This window comes from Schistocerca americana, chromosome 9, assembly GCF_021461395.2.
Source record: "Schistocerca americana isolate TAMUIC-IGC-003095 chromosome 9, iqSchAmer2.1, whole genome shotgun sequence".
Classification (NCBI taxonomy): Eukaryota; Metazoa; Arthropoda; class Insecta; order Orthoptera; family Acrididae; genus Schistocerca; species Schistocerca americana.
The window spans coordinates 83,508,437-83,525,283 of record NC_060127.1 but is presented as its reverse complement, the minus strand read 5'-3'; the positions used below and the strand labels follow the sequence as shown (position 1 = coordinate 83,525,283).

The following is a 16,847-nucleotide window of genomic DNA, read 5'->3' as shown; positions in this document are numbered from 1 at the left end:
TTTTAAGTATTCGGTATAGTTATTGTTCGGATTTTAAGTTTAAAAATTCTGTCATAATCTTCGCATTAAGACGTATAATCTTACGTCAAACTACGTACTAAAATTAGAAACTGTATGTGTTGTAACCTTCTCGTATGAATAAAAGCAATATTAAATAATTTATGTGTAACCTTCCGAACAGAAAATAAAAACAAAAATAATTAAATGTCGATAATTTAATTCTGACTTATGAAAACTGATAAATCTTAACTCATGAAAACTGATAGATTTTGACGTAAGCAGCGCTACGCAATGGCTCTGTGAAATCAATCTGAATCTGTCCGTGAGAAATAAACTGAAAAATTCTTACCTCCTGATGGTGTCGCCAGATAACGCTGTCTATATATCTGCTCGTAAATGCTACAGCTTGGTACATTGCTGGCCTATCTACTAAGACTGGGCAACATTTGTCTGAGATCTGAATTTCGAGAAAAACTGACTTGACTTAGTGACACAGCTGCACAGCTGCTGGTCTTATTACTAAAGAGCACATGACTATGATCTGACAAAAATTCTGGATTATTTTCATTTAGATAAATGACTTCAGGGGAAATTTTACTTTTATAGTTGACTGGTAAAAACAATTACATTCTGAAAATTTTTTGCGTTATTGATAAAGATTTACAATCCATTACACGGGAAAATTGAATATATTACAAATCTGGGTCAACTGGTGCTGACGAATTACAAAAGAAAAGATTGAAACAAATACTTATTAACATCTCAGACAAGTGACTTATCTACGCGCATGCCAATAAAAATAATAAAATTTACCTTACAGTAGTTGGTTGACTTAATTACACTGTTGATTTTTCATTATATTTGAGTCGTGCTCACTCCCAACTATACGTTTTCGTGAACTTCGCTGTTTATCTGTTGAATAATGGCTCAAATGGCTCTGAGCACTATGGGACATAACTTCTGAGGTCATCAGTAGCCTAGAACTTAGAACTACTTAAACCTAACTAACCTAAGGAGATCACACATATCCATGCCCGAGGCAGGATTCGAACCTGCAACCGTAGCGGTCGCGCGGTGCCATACTGTAGCGCCTAGAACCGCTCTGTTTGTCTGTGCTTGATTTCCCACTCTTGTTGCGGTTACATCGTGGTTCTTCTTCCTTCTGTATCTGGTAGCAGTGATCTATCGATATTTGCGCCGTGTACCATCTTTAGTTTGGTGCATATAGTTTCCGGCTAGGGGGTCTGGCAGTCGGTCAGTTTTTTCGGACGAGGGAAGTTATCTCCGCGCGGTGCAGTCGGCTGGGTCCGCTGGCAGCCCCTGCGCAGTGTCGGAGCGTGTGTGGAGCTGTCCGATCGCTACGAGCTTCGAGGTTCACCGACTCAGGACGTCAAAGTTGAGTAGTGGTTTCAACTACCCAAGCCACGTCCATTCATGTTGTGGTGGTTCGTTTCGGCGGTTTGCTGTTGGGAAGGTTTTCTTGTGAGCAACACCGAATGTTTCAACAGCTGAAATTTAGCAGCCATGCGGTGCAATTAACTATTTTTGTCGACTACAATTTGAGTGCACCAGTGGGATTTTCTGTTTTGTGGACGTAAGTGTTCTGGTTAGCTGCTCTGGGCACTGACGTAAATGCAGGCAGTGTTCTTTTGAGTGAAGTTAACTGTATTACCGTGTTTCAAATTCAAGTGTACCAGCGGAATTTTCTACCTTGTGGCCGTTAGCGTTCCGATGGGTCAAATGGCTCTGAGCACTATGGGACTTAACTTCTAAGGTCATCAGTCCCCTAGAAGTTAGAACTACTTAAACCTAACTAACCTAAGGACATCACACACATCCATGCCAGAGGCAGGATTCGAACCTGCGACCGTAGCGGTCACGCGGTTCCAGACTGTAGCGCCTTTAACCACTTGGCCAGACCGGCCGGCTGTTAGCGTTCCGGTTACCTGCCCTGGCCACTAACGTAATTTCAGGCAGCGTCCTTTCCTCACCTGTTGTCGCTGTCCAACTTGGTGTGTAATTTTGACAGCTAATACATACTCCATTGTGGAATATCACCTTTGTAATCTTTCTGATTGACGGGAAGCAAGTCGTTGTGTCGGTCGGTCTGTGGCTGTCCCTTGGTTGGGTTCCGGCGGATCAAGTATAGTTGGGCTCACCACCTGTCTCACCTAAGTGAACGAGGGCAGACCGACCTCCCTGGAGGCGTTCTGAGTGCCAACGGTGTTTAATTATTTGTTGTCAGCTACTTTAAATTTGAGGCTTTTGGTTATTTTATTTTCTTAAAAATGTTGCAAAATTAATTTTTAAATTCATCTTTCAAGCTTAAACATTGCGGTTTTTGGCCTTTAAAAGATTATGGTAATATTTTTTAAAATTTTGAAACTTAATTGTGGCCTTCAGCCATTGATATTGCACCTTGCATATGTATGTTTTATCTGCTTTGCCTTGAGGGTTTCCACATAGTTCGTGATACGTTTTTTTTATTTATTTTATTTGCCTTTTTAATTGCATTTTGATCTTGTTGATTTTTAGGATTTCTTGTTGTTAAACATTCTGGCCTTCTGCCTTTAAAGGTCTGTGGTAATATATTATAAAATTTTGAAATTTAATTGTGGCCCTCAGCCATTTGTGCTGCACTTTGCATATGTTTGTTCGTTTCTTTAAAATTATTTTAGTTCTATCTTAGCTGGAATTAATCTTGTTCATTTGTTAAGATTTCTTGTTTGGAGGCCTTCAGCCGTGAAAGAGTTGCATTCGGTGAAGGTGGTATGTGTCACTTTGGTTGAAAAGGTTATTAAGTTACAATAAATGACAATTAGAAGGAGAAACTGACCTCAACCTTTGGCCCTTTCCACAATCCTATTACCTGTTCTGCTCAGCGGGTTTAGCGGGCGTATCAATATTAACAGTTATTCATTTGCTCATCATCATCTTTTCCCACGGTATCATTTAACTCTGCGGCTGATCACAGTTATTATTCAGTTCCATATAGTAAAATTTTACAATTTGTTCTGCACTGTGACTTTAACAACTGCTAACTGTAAACTGCGCTGTACCAGCGACAGACTACAACTACGCTGTAGCAGCGAGCGACTGCAACTGGGGCAGAGACTGCTCTCACCTGCGACTCTATTGCAGCTCTCTTTTAACAAGGGCATAAATATTTTATGTCTCAGGCAGCGGCTGTGAACTGTCGTACTAGCAAGTGAGCAATACATCGAGATTACGTTTGCTCCAGCAGGGTGGTGAACCCCTTACAGTGTCCTGAAGCATCGTAACCTGTGGTGCGGAAATTACTGACCACTGAGTGGTTAAATGAGATTCGATTGGAAAGTAAGGAACGGTCGGTCGCGAAGTGGGAACCACAGAGAAAATCAAAACTTAATTATTTTCAACATGTGGTTACACTTTCAAGCTACTTCTCTACGTAGCAGTGGCTCCGATTTAGACACTATACGTTGTAGCGTTGTACCAACTTTCCAGTACCATGGGAAGCACCACATTGTACTAATACATCTACAAAAACACCCGAAAAATTGATTCTGAGAGTTTCAAAGAATAAGAAGATAAACAGAATGTGGTTATAACACTCTTCTAGAGGTCCAAATGATTACGTAGCCCACTTCCCTATACGATGCGTCAACGATTTGGGTCTTAAAAAAAAATATAAAAAAAAAACGCATTTTCGAGAGCTCCTGCAGATTGTCGAAGTTTATAACATCCAACTCATGAATGAATATGTTTCGTATATGGTGCTACAGTCTAAAAATATTACGGCAGAGATCTATCATCTCTGTTTACTGAGGTTGAGGATTCGATCGCAGACAAATACTTGTGACAAACAAGATTATGAAGATGACTGCCGCTAGTTACATTCCCAGTAATTTAAGTTGTGCTCTTAGATTCCTGTCTAACTGCATACTCGGAAATCGCTACATATTCGGAATAAAATGGTGAATTATTTCTGACAAGAAAAAAATATAAATGTCATTGGTGGTTGTTTCACTCACAGCAATTTCATACCTCGTATTTTAAACACACAGAAATCACGAAACCACTACTGAGGAAGTGCGGTCTTACATGTAAGTAATAACGAATATTGCAGAAAAATCTTAACTTACACGAATAACAATGTCTCAGAACGTGTTGCAAATATGAAGGGAAAAAAATTTTTGCATCCACCCATACGCGAACCCGTGTTTTACCGTATCGCATTCCCGCGCGTTAACCACTTGGCCACGCCAAACAACAGACACGGACTGCTCAATTCTTGTAGTATTCGTCATCACACAGAGCAACGTCTGTAATCTGGAACGTAAAACATGGCACACAGTTAACAAATGTTACCGTCCCGTGTGGTTCCTTCAACTTCTGAATTAAATCAAAGTCACAAGGACTTAAGTCCCGGGAGTATGGTGGACGGTACAGTACTTCCCAGTCCCATCGACCGAACAGAGCAGACACAGCTTGCGCTGCATGCGCCCGCCCATTACCGTGCAAAATGACGCGTGGGTTGCGCAGAAAGTGTCGCCACTTCTTTCGCAAAGCTGGTCACAGGTGATGGTGACTTTGATTTCATTCCGAAGAGGAAGGAACCACTTCGTGGCATTCTCTTCAGAACTGTTCCAGAGATTCGACAGGCAGTAGACCGCTCCATTCGCACCATCAACAGAACAGGCTCTGCTAAAGGTATACTACGCCTTCCATATCGCTGGCAACAGGTTCTACACAACGCTGGTGACTACTCTGAAGGACAGTAACAGGTGCAAACATGTAACTCATTTGTATCGGTTATGAATAAATAGTTGCCACTATTTAAGTTCCAACCCCTCGTATAGTGCAATCCTGCACGAACCACACACGGAGAAAAGGGTCAATACAAACAAAAAAAAACTGACTAGAAAAAAGGGATAATTAAACGGTCGCCAGCCCACTAGAGTAACGAATCTCTAGAATCTTAAGAAAGGTAGTGACAAAGAAAATCAAGCAAATAGTCACTGATGTGGCAACAGAAGGTTGTCACGTTTTTTCACATCACAATAATTCACGAGAAAATAAATGAATCGGGAAGCACTGACTTTGCAGTTACTTAATCCGAAATAATAAAATTTGAAAGCATACCCTCCATACCTAAAGGTAAACAACGGCACAGCTACTGCCATTTCGTCATTGCTATCGACACATTTAAATAAAGTTTCCTGGGCTATCACCCAGCAATTTACAATATTTACTTTATAATTACAATCAGTTATATACAGTCCGAAAAAATACACTATTACATCCATTAAGTATTAAATATAGTTTGTGTAATAAAGTTTATAGATTCAGAATTAGAAGTACAGTTCAAGTTATCAACGGATATTAAACAACGAAAAATTTTGGATGGTACCGCATATCGGCGAAGTTTTGCCAAAAACTTGCGCAAATGATGGGAAGTGTTGCCGCATCCTCCCTACAGCCCGAAAATGAGTCCACCAGACATCGAGTTGTTCTCAAAGTTGAAAACACGTCTGCGTGGTTCAAAATGGCTCTAAGCACTATGGGACTTAACATCTGTGGTCATCAGTCAGACCGGAAGTGAATTATAGCGCAACACGGGCCTAGGCAGCCTCGCGCAGCGGCTAAGTCCGCTTCAAGGTCACCCGCCTAGCGCGCAACCAAGAGCGGCACGGCCACCAAAACAAAAAGCGAATAGATTTTTTGAATAAAAAGGGAGGGGGATAAGGATAAGAGATAAGGAAAGGAGAGAACACACTTTATTGTCTGTAATAAATATTACAAACACCATTGATCTTTATTTTACAATTGCCATTACCGACTTTGGCCCATAAAAACAGGTACTCATCAGCATTTAATTTCTTCTTCCTTCTCGTAGTCAAAACAAATGGCATGCTTGGAACAAGAGTACCATAAGGCTGTTTAGCCAACAGTCCTGTAGTCTCAGCAATACTCCATGTCTTCCAAGCCAAAATGTTAGCATCTGGAAATGCTTCAAGGCCACCATAATCTGCTTGATTGCCCCATACAACAGCAAGTGTCAGCCAGGTACTACCTCCAAACACTGCTTGTCCATCACAGGTAAAGTTCAGATGGAGTCCACGAAAAACATTTGGACCTCCAATCAATTGCTGTTTATTGAACTGACCAGCCAAGTCAATATCAATCGCCTACAAACTGCGATACACAGGTACACTGCGCCGCCAGCGACGACGGTAACCACGTCGCAGAGGGATTGCTAACCAACCTAAGTACATCACACACATCCATGCCCGTGGCAGCATTCAAACTTGCTACCGTAGCAGCAGCGCGGTTCCGGACTGAAGTGCCTAGAACCGCTCGGCTGCTACGGGCGGCCCTCTGCGTGGATGTCGTTAGGTTTCTCTGGAAGAGCTTTCTATCACCGTCACCCGAGCCAATGGGAAGATGAACAGAAGTGATATCCTGAATGTAATAATAAGGCTTCGGGGACGTTGTGATACATCATAGAGAAGCAGGAAGACTATACTGAAGGGCTCCAAAGACATATTCGAAAAAAAGATATGCGTGTAAGTGAAAAAAAATATTGTATATTATTTATGAAATATTGGAGCAACCGTGTATGGTCCATGTTACCTGACTGTGACACATCATGCAATAGTTTGTTTCATCCTCAATCGTACCAGTGTATTACCGTCCAGCGGGCTTGCAGACCGCTGTGCGGGAATCCCACATCGCCTGAGACAAGGCCACCCGTCAGACGCCGGTGTGCTGCGGTAGCCGACCAGTCAGGGGTAGGTGTGGACTCCCTGTATTGAACACAAGCTGTGGATTGAGTGCAAAGACCAAATTAAAGAGGAGTAGCAGAAATGCAAAGAAAGGAAAATATAATGAGGAGGATACGAAATATAATTAACGATAAAATTAACATAAAATTGGGTACCAAGAATTAATTTAAGGAAATCTGCAACATTGGAAGCGAAATAACACACGCATTGGATGACTCAAGGAGGAAGTCATGTGTAAATGCTGCTCTGAGGTGAAGAGGTTGGCACGGGAGAGGAATATATGATGGACCACATCAAACTAGTATGAGGAAATAATATACATATTGTAAAAACGGATGTGTGTGCGTGTATGAGTGCGTGGTTTTTGTGTGTGTGTGTGTGTGTGTGTGTGTGTGTGTGTGTGTGTGTGTGTGTTTGTCGTCTCCTCTGTCTGCTCCTCAACCACTGGAGCGATGTTGATCGGCGTTGCCTGGTGAAACGTTGTTGTGATGCCTCGTGTAAGGAGGAGAAATGCGTACCATCAAGTTTCCGACTTTGATAAAGGTCGGATTGTAATCTATCGCGATTGCGGTTTATCGTATCGCGACATTGCTACTCGCGTTGCTCGAGATCCAATGACTGTTAGCAGGATATAGAATCGGTGGGTTCAGGAGGGTAATATGGAATGCCGTGCTGGATCCCAACGGCCTCGTATCACTAGCAGTCGAGATGACAGGCATCTTATTCGCATGGCTGTAACGGATCGTGCAGCCACGTCTCGATCCCTGAGTCAACAGTAATATTAATATTACTTTACGTCTAGCTGTAAAAAAAGTTGTTCTCCTAATGTGAAACCATTAATAATAAATATAGCACATTTCCCACACTCAAATCGAGCATCACTCGACCCATCTCAGAAAAGCGTCCTCTCTCTTCCAAGTCTTCAGCAGCAGTCCCCGACTCGGACCCACGCTACAGTTCTGCTCGCCTGACCGCTCATCGTGGGGGCGGCTCCCAACTGATTATCAGCTCAGAATTTCCCCGGTTTAAAGTTGTCGGTCAAACCTCCCTTCTACACAATGGGAACGATCCCGCTCTTTGCCTCTCAAAGACTGAAACGTAAGTTCTACAGAGTATCCAATCTTCCTACACCTCGCTACAGTCAAAGGCTGAAGTTTTAGAGCTCCGATAATCGCTGCCTATCGGCTAGTTGTTCCCTATCGTACACTCACAATCGCTAAATGTCGTTCGATCCTTATTCTCTCCCCAAACATTCTTCCTGTAATTATTTTCATACATTCATTTCTTTCTCCCTCCAGCTGTGCACTCAATAGAATAAGGAAATATAGGAAACAGTGGGCATTCTCATTCAATCAATGAAAACAGTTCGATTGCTCTGGTAACTCTTTATAACTTGGTGTTGGTTTGCAGACACCGACAGTAACTCGGTGCTAAGTAAATTAAATGATATTATTAACATCAAAAATGATATTAGGATCAAACTCGTGTTCTCAGAAGAAAGCGACGACCAATGTCATTAAATATTGTTACAGTATTAGAAATATAAGTGAAAGTTGCCATTGCCGAAGACAAGCATTACGTACCTCCACTGCTTCTGCTGCCACCTGCTGTCTGCGATCAGTTATTGTAAACTGTCGTGGGATGTACATGTTGGTCACGTTAATATGACTGGATCGAGTAACAAATTATAAAAATTGCGGGTACCATGTCTTTTACCTGAAAGATAACGGAACATCCGAAAGGGAGGCACAGGGAAAATGATCTTTGATACGACAGCGAGATCTGGATATCGTTGTGGGCGCTGTTGTGCTGAATTGCTTAAAACTCTGTTCCAATGCTGGTGAGTTGTCACCGCAGTAAACGAAAGCAGTCGGCATCATGGATTTATGTAGTTGCAGGCCAGGGCTCTATTTGGCATTGCCCCAGACGCATCTGTCTCTTCCGTTCCATGAAATCTTATCTGACACGCCGTAAAATATCCGCTCTGCGTTACGCAAGGGCGTTACTCCTGCTGGGGCGTAAATCTTTAGTTGCCCTGTATCAGCGTCGTTTTTGCAGGATCCAAGCATGACATCCGAAACGGATCAGGTCTCAGCTAATGTTTACTACGCTCAGAAATATCATTAATTTCTATCTTTTGTATCCGAAATACTACAGGGTGGTCAATTGTTCGTGACCGGGTCAAATATCTCACGAAGTAAGCGTAAAACGTAAAAACTACAAAGAACGAAACTTGTGTAGCTTGAAGGGGGAAACCAGATGGCGCTATGGTTGGCCCGCTAGACGGCGCTGCCATAGGTCAAACGGATATCAACTGCGTTTTTTTAAATAGGAACCCCCATTTTATTACATATTCGTGTAGTACGTAAAGAAATATGAATGTTTTAGTTGGACCACTTTCTTCGCTTTGTGATACATGGCGCATGATTAGTCACAAACATATCCCTCACAATTTTTAAATTAAAATACAGAACGTAGGTACGTTTGAACGTTTTATTTCGGTTGTTACAATGTGATACATATACCTTTGTGAACTTATCATTTCTGAGAACCCATGCTGTTACGGCATGATTACCTGTAAATACCACATTAATGCAATAAATGCTCAAAATGATGTCCGTCAACCTCAACGCATTTGGCAATACGTGGAACGACATTCCTCTCAACAGCGAGTAGTTCGCCTTCCGTACTGTTCGCATACACATGGACAATGCGCTGACGCATGTTGTCAGGCGTTGTCCGTACTTTCCCCGCAGAAAGAAATCCGGGGACGTCAGATACGGTCAACGTGCGGGCCATGGTATGGTGCTTCGGCGACCAATCCACCTGTCATGAAATATGCTATTCAATACCGCTCCAACAGCACGCGGATTAGCCGCGACAGCAGCTAAAACACCTACTTGGGCATCATCATTTGTTGCAGGTCGTCGTTGATGTTTCACATGTGGCTGAACACTTCCTGTTTCCTTAAATAACGTAACTATCCGGCGAACGGTCCGGACACTTGAATGATGTAGTCCAGGATACCGAGCAGCATACATAGCACACTCCCGTTGGGCATTTTGATCGCAATAGCCATACATCAACACGATATCGACCTTTCTCGCAATTGGTTAACGGTCCAGTGTAACGCAGGTAATGTATCACGAAGCAAATACCGTCCGCATTGGCGGAATGTTACGTGATACCACGTACTTATACGTTTGTGACTATTACAGCGCCATCTGTCACAAAGCGAAAAAAGTGGTCCAACTAAAACATTCATATTTTTTTACGTCCTACACGAGTATGTAATAAAAAATGGGGGTTCGTATTTTAAAAAACGCAGTTGATATTCGTTTGACCTATGGCAGCGCTATCTAGCGGACCAACCATAGCGCCATCTGGTTTCCCCCTTCAAGCTAGACGAGTTTCATTCTTTGTAGTTTTTTCGTTTGATGCTTATTTCGTGGAATATTTGGCCCGGTCACGATCAATGGAGCACCCTGTATATGGTGCTATGATGCCAACGGTGGCCAAATTTACATGTCCACTTAAGTACTAAGATAAATCTTACATGTTTATAGTAGCAATGTGAGATGTAGTCAAAGTTTTAATTATCATCTCGATAAAAATGCTCAAACCATAAAAATTGATGTTAATCGCGCTCATTGCATTCATCCTTCAAAGCGAGGCGATGGATGATCTAGCGGGGACCATGGTTGTAGGTCTGCTGTTTGGCTCTTCAATAAATTTTCTACCTCGGGAATCATTTCGCCTTCATTGTGGCAATGGCTGCCACTTAATACTTCGTCCATTCAAGGAGAGAGGAAGACGTCACACATCGGGAGAACTTGGTGAGACGACGGGGCCGAGCCAATATTTGAGAGTCCGAAGAAGCACTGATTGTATCTGTCACATGTGCGTAACGAAATGGGGTGTTGTGGAGTAAAAGCACAATACTGGTCAACTTTCCTCAATGCTTCATCCTAACAGCCTCCCATAACCTCGTCAGGAAATTTCGATAATATGCAGCTGTGATGGTTTACCCCTTACGAGCATAAACCGCTATCACTGTTGTACAGTACGCTAGTAACTAAGAGCAGGAACAACACTTTGTTAGACATCGACAAGTTTAACGCGTCTGCCGGCTAGGCAACGGCATTGTAACAAAATGTCAACATGGAAGGCCCGAAGTACAACGGGCGTTCGAAAGTTTTGCACAGTCGTCTCTAATTTTTTTTAATTTTTTGCAGGAGGAGAATTTTCCAACGCATTTTCCTGACTTTCTCCTGCGCCATCAGGGCTGCATGGCGTTTGGTATCGTCAGGGTGTAGTCTGATATACTGACCCTGAAGCTGTGGTCTGTGGGTCTTGATGGCACGTCGCAGTTTGTCCAATGACAAACAGTAACAGTCCCGGTTAGTTGTGGAGCCAGGTTCCAAAAAGTCAATGAAAATGACACCACACTGATCCCAGAAGAAGGAGGCGATCACCTTTCGGCCTGCTGTTCGTGAAAGTCTTTGTTTCTTCTTCCGAGGGGAACCCGGATAACGCCACTCCATGGATTGGTTTTTGCTCTCAGGTTCGAACAAAAACAACCATGTTTCATCCCGGGTAATGACGCCGTCGAAACGCTGTTAACAGTTTTCAGTAAAGGTATTCATGAGACTCTTGCACATGTTCATCCTCATCGTTTTCATTTCTCTTGTCAGTGATCTAGGCAGCCAACGTGCGCAGATTTTTCTGTACCCTAGTGACTGTACCAGTGATACCACAATACCCAATGACAACCGAGTGCTTTCAGCAAGCTGTCGTCTCGTCACACATTTGTCATTTTTAATGATTTGATCAACGATATCCTTATTCACATCACTCTGCCGCCGATGGTCTACCGCATCGTGGATTGTCCAGTAGAGAAAAATCACCTTTTTTAAACCTCTGCAACCACCGCTGGATACTGCTGCGATCCACTGTGTCCTCCCCATAAACAGGGAGCAACTTCCTGTGAATCGATGTGGCAGATTCATCGCTGGTCTTCAAGAGGAACTCCATCACTTACCGTTGTCACAACCTGACATCTACTTCACGGTCCATTATGGCTCACCAGTCAATAAAAGAAGATATTTTTATACAAAAACTTACAGCTAAATGTTCCAAGCATGTACACAAAAAATTTCATTCTCCCCCTGCAAAAAATAAAAAAATTAGAGACGACTGTGCAAAATTTTTTGAACGCCCTTTGTACATACAAGCTGAGAGCTAGTTTCATCAGACTATGAGAGAGGTGGGCCAAAGCAAATTTCATTCGGCGCTTTGATAACAGTTTGGAGAAGACAGTAGAGATGTCACATTAACGCACCTACTATGACGCTAACTTTGCATAAAGGAAAGCTCTGTAAACCTGAGCGGCTGCTGCCGTAAGAGGTTCGAGTCCTCCCTCGGAGATGGGTGTGCGTGAATTGTCCTTAGTGTAGGTTAGTTTAAGTTAGATCAAGTAGTGTGTAAGCCCAGGGAACGACGACCTTAGCAGTTTGGTCCCATAGGTAGTTACTACAAATTATGTAAGTCTGCACGCTTTCGTGGCCGTTGTCACTGAAGTTGAAATCTTCTGGGTTATTAGGCCGCATCATGTTTCTTCTAAAATGTTCGACGTTTCGACCCCTCTGCTGGGATCTTCCTCAGGATCTTTTGGTGTCCACTACTGCTAGAACACCGTCAGAGACGAGTGTCACGTCCACTTGTAAAGGGGGAGTTTTCTGGCGTTCGTGCTGGAGAAGTGATAGTATTGGTTAAAATTCATATGGCTACCATTGGTGGGCCATAGTCATAGGCTAACTCCCGCTCCGATGCAGAACAAGGGGCGTTGCTGGCTAATCTCCTGTGGATACCATTGGCGATCATCGTCATTGGACAGAAAGGCACTTTTCCACACTTATCGTGGAGAAGGGTTATTGGTTGAATTGCCTGCTACCGGTATTGGTTGGTCGTCATCAGTGGCAAGATTGGAAACGGACAGAGCAAGAGAGGTGGAATGTGTACCCAAAATATTATTGCCCGCCCAGGTGACTTGCAGCGCGTTGTTTATGCCGCTCACACACCGCGGCCGCGTATTTACTTCCTCGATGGCGGGGAGCCACGATGCCGGAAGCCTATAGCCGTCCTCCCTATTGAAATTAGATTCATTCTTAGAAATTTCAACAGCTTCTCGGACCATTCTTCGATAAATGTTTGTTTCTTCAGCCAGTACACGCACGTTTTTAAAGTCGATGTCAGAGCCACAGTTCTCGTGATGTTCAGCTACTGCTGATTTTGCATTTTGTTTTAGCCGCATGTGCCGTTCGAATTACTTAATGCGTTCTTCAACAGTTCTTCCCGTTTCTCCTATATACACTTTGCCGCAGCCACATGAAACTTGATAGATGGTTGTATTTTAACCAATACCATCACTTCTCCAGCATGAACACCAGAAAACTCCCCCTTTATAAGTGGACGTGGCACTCGTCTCCGACAGTGTTCTAGCAGTAGTGGACACCAAAAAATCCTGAGGAAGATCCCAGCAGAGGGGTCGAAACATCGAACATTTTAGAAGAAACATGACGCGACCTAATAACCCAGAAGATTTTAACTTCAGTTATTAAAAATTTTCAAAAAAAAATTTGGAAACCTGAAGTTCAACAGTGCAACGGGCGAGAGCGATGACAGGCTCAGGAAACGAGGGCACATTCGATCGCCAGTGTGGGGTGGAGAGGTGGGGAGGGGAGCGGGGTGCGACATCACGTCATCGCCCAGTGTAAAACCTCCAGATTCATCAAGGTCATTCTCAGTCGGCCGGCCGCATTGGCCTAGCGGTTCTAGGCGCTTCAGTCCGGAACCGCGCTGCTGCTACGGTCGGAGGTTCGAATCCTGTGTCGGGCACGGATGTGTGTGATCTCCTGAGTTAGGTTTAAGTAGTTCTACGTTCTAGGGGACTAATGACCTCAGATGTTGTCCGACAATGCTTAGAGCCAATCAGAGTTAGTCGACTGCATCATAAATATCGAAGGAAGACCAGCGCCATTATGTTGCAGGATGCTCTGGTGACTTCAAGAAATATCTATAATCTGCTGTCAACTTGGAGTCCACTGCTAAAAGTCCGCAGGCGACCAGCTGTGAGCCCGCATCTCGTGGTCGTGCGGTAGCGTTCTCGCTTCCCACGCCCGGGTTCCCGGGTTCGATTCCCGGCGGGGTCAGGGATTTTCTCTGCCTCGTGATGGCTGGGTGTTGTGTGATGTCCTTAGGTTAGTTAGGTTTAAGTAGTTCTAAGTTCTAGGGGACTGATGACCATAGATGTTAAGTCCCATAGTGCTCAGAGCCATTTGAGCCAACCAGCTGTGGTGAGGACTACTGATCTGCAAGTTGCAGTCCTCCGCGTCACAACAGAAGATGACTGGGGACAGGCCGACCTTCCAGAGTCCATCTGACCATCTGCAAGACTTTCAACAGGGTGTTGGGCGCCTCCAAGTACAGTCCAACCGACTTTACGCTTGGACAGCCATTCGGGCTGTCCTTCGCCTTGTATCTGGGTCTTCCACATTCACGCCATCTGGATAACCAACCACAGACGTAGTATTCGGGAAACGAGTCTATGTGCAGCTTCATTCAACGACAGAGCCGAGGCCCCTACCAAAGTCCACAGCCGCGGTCAGCTGCGGGGACGCACGGTCGCCGCACCCTCCTTCAGGCTGGTGACAAAGAACCCACTCATGTGGTTCCTCGCCGGGCACTGACGCGCCACCTCGCTCTTTGAAGCAGGGCGGACATCCGCGCGTCCGCTGCTAGGCAGCGCCGGGAGTGACGCGGAGTGATTGTTAACAACCGACTGCAGTGACATCCTTACTTCTACGGATCTCGCTCCGTCTGCCGCCACCAGCAGCCATAATGGCGGGAAAAACCTGAAGATGGTCTGAGGAGAGTACCTAACGTGGTTGCTATTTGAAACGTGCTGGAAGATTAATAACTGTGAGCCGGACCGAGACTCGAACTCGGGAACTTTGCCTTTCGCGGGCAAGTGCTCTACCATCTGAGCTACCCAAGCACGACTCACGCCCCGTCCTCACAGCTTTACTTCCGCTAGTACCTCGTCTCCTATCTTCCAAACTTAACAGAAGCTCTACTGCGAACCTTGCAGAACTAGCACTCCTGAAAGAAGGATATTGCAAAGACATGGCTTTGCCACAGCATGGGGGAGGTTTCCAGAATGAGATTTTCACTCTGCAGCGGAGTGTGCGCTGATATGAAACTTCCTAGCAGATTAAAACTGTCTGCCGGACCGAGACTCGAACTCGGGACCTTTGCCTTTCGCGGGCGAGAGAGATCGCAGGTTCAGGAAACGAGGGCACATCCGATCACCAGTGTGGGATGGAGGGATGGGAAGGGGACGGGGTGCGAAATCTGGTACAGCACTTGTCCGCGAAAGACAAAGGTCCCGAGTTCGAGTCTCGGTACGGCACACAGTTTTAAGCTGCCAGGAAGTTTCATGTCAGCGCAGACTCGGCTGAAGAGTGAAAATCTCAATCCGGTTGCTATTTAATTTTTAGTGTTAAATAAATGGTGTTTATTTACCACCCCAGAGCGCCGCAAGATCATTGACCCCTGCTTCTTGCCCGGTGACATTTGGGCCTTCGCCGTTTTCGATGGTAATGAGTCCACACGTTTCCACAACAAAAGGCACTAGGGAAGTTTTGCAGTAGAACGCAACAATGAGTCACAGAAGGCTGACTGTTGCTGTGTTCTGAGAATACTTCATACTTGCATTGTCGCCGCTGCGCCAAGTCCGTGGGCGCAGTCGTTCACTAACTGTTTTAGTTCTAAGTGCTTGCTGTGGCATCGTGGTCACGAAGTGAGCTCCGGATAGACTTGTGATACAGTTTCGTGCGTGGTTTAAATATAGACCAGTGCTTTGAAGAGATGACTCTTGCACCCTGTAATGTGTGTCCACATTGTACAACTATATACTTATATGGATATGGTGTCTGTTCTTTCGGACATGTCCGAAATAACAGACACCACCGATGACCTGCAGCCGTCTAGAACGAAATTTGAATTATATTAATACCTTCAGCATCTGACAGGTGTTGATATGTATCAACGGGGACAGGTGAAAATGTGTACCCCGACCGGGACTCGAACCCGGGATCTCCTGCTTACATGGCAGACGCTCTATCCAGCTGAGCTACCGCGGGCATAAAGGATAGTGCGACTGCAGGGACTATCTCGCGCACGTCTCCACGCCTCCCGTATCTCCACACGCTACAAACTGAGAATGTGTGTGTTTACAGTTACTGTTAACACTGAAAAATAAATTAATATTTCGGCGCGTAATGGCCGACCAGAGGATGTCTCGGAAGATAAGCTTCCCGCAGCGCAAATTACTGAAAAAATGCTTATTAAAAATAAGCATACCAACGCCCGTCAGCAGCTGAGGGTATTAATATAATTCTAATTTGTACAACAACATTCAGGTGGTACAGAGAATTCCAAAGAGGAACTTTCACTGTTGGGGACGCTCAGAGGGCGGTAAGGCCACGACCATCAGTTACGGAGGCAAACATTGATGCCGTGAGGAAAATACTAGACGAAGACAGGCGAGTTACCTATATCAACAGATAGAGGAAACCTTAGGACTAAATGCACCAGCAATTCGTTCGATTCTACACGATCATTTGCAAGTAAACAAACTTTGTTGTAAGACTGTCGGAAGAGCAGATGACACGACGTGTGACTTGTTGCGAGGAGATGTTGAAGGAGGCACAATCTCAGCATGTGAATAACATCATGACCGGTGACAAGACTTGGCTACACTATCATTACGTGCTGACTAAGACTCAAAACAATGTTTGGGTCTTTGATGATGAGGACACACCTGCATCTGTCAGAAAATCCAGATCATTAAATAAGAAATTTATACCTGTTTTTTTTCCAGATCGAATGGAACCGTGGAGCGTCTTCTTTTGGATACACAGAAGACAGTCAAAGCTAAGTGGTACACTGGGCAGGGCCTGCCCAAAGTCATCCAATCTTAAGGAACCTACGACCGAAGTCAAGAATGGACACTTGGTT

The 16,847-nt window shown here is 44.4% G+C and overlaps 1 non-coding gene across 1 annotated transcript; it reads right to left on the bottom strand.

Annotated features, from left to right (window-relative positions):
- Positions 1-15,896: 15,896 nt before the first annotated feature.
- Positions 15,897-15,971, bottom strand: Trnat-ugu. The gene has a single exon. It is a non-coding gene; the product is annotated as a tRNA-Thr (tRNA).
- Positions 15,972-16,847: the final 876 nt, after the last annotated feature.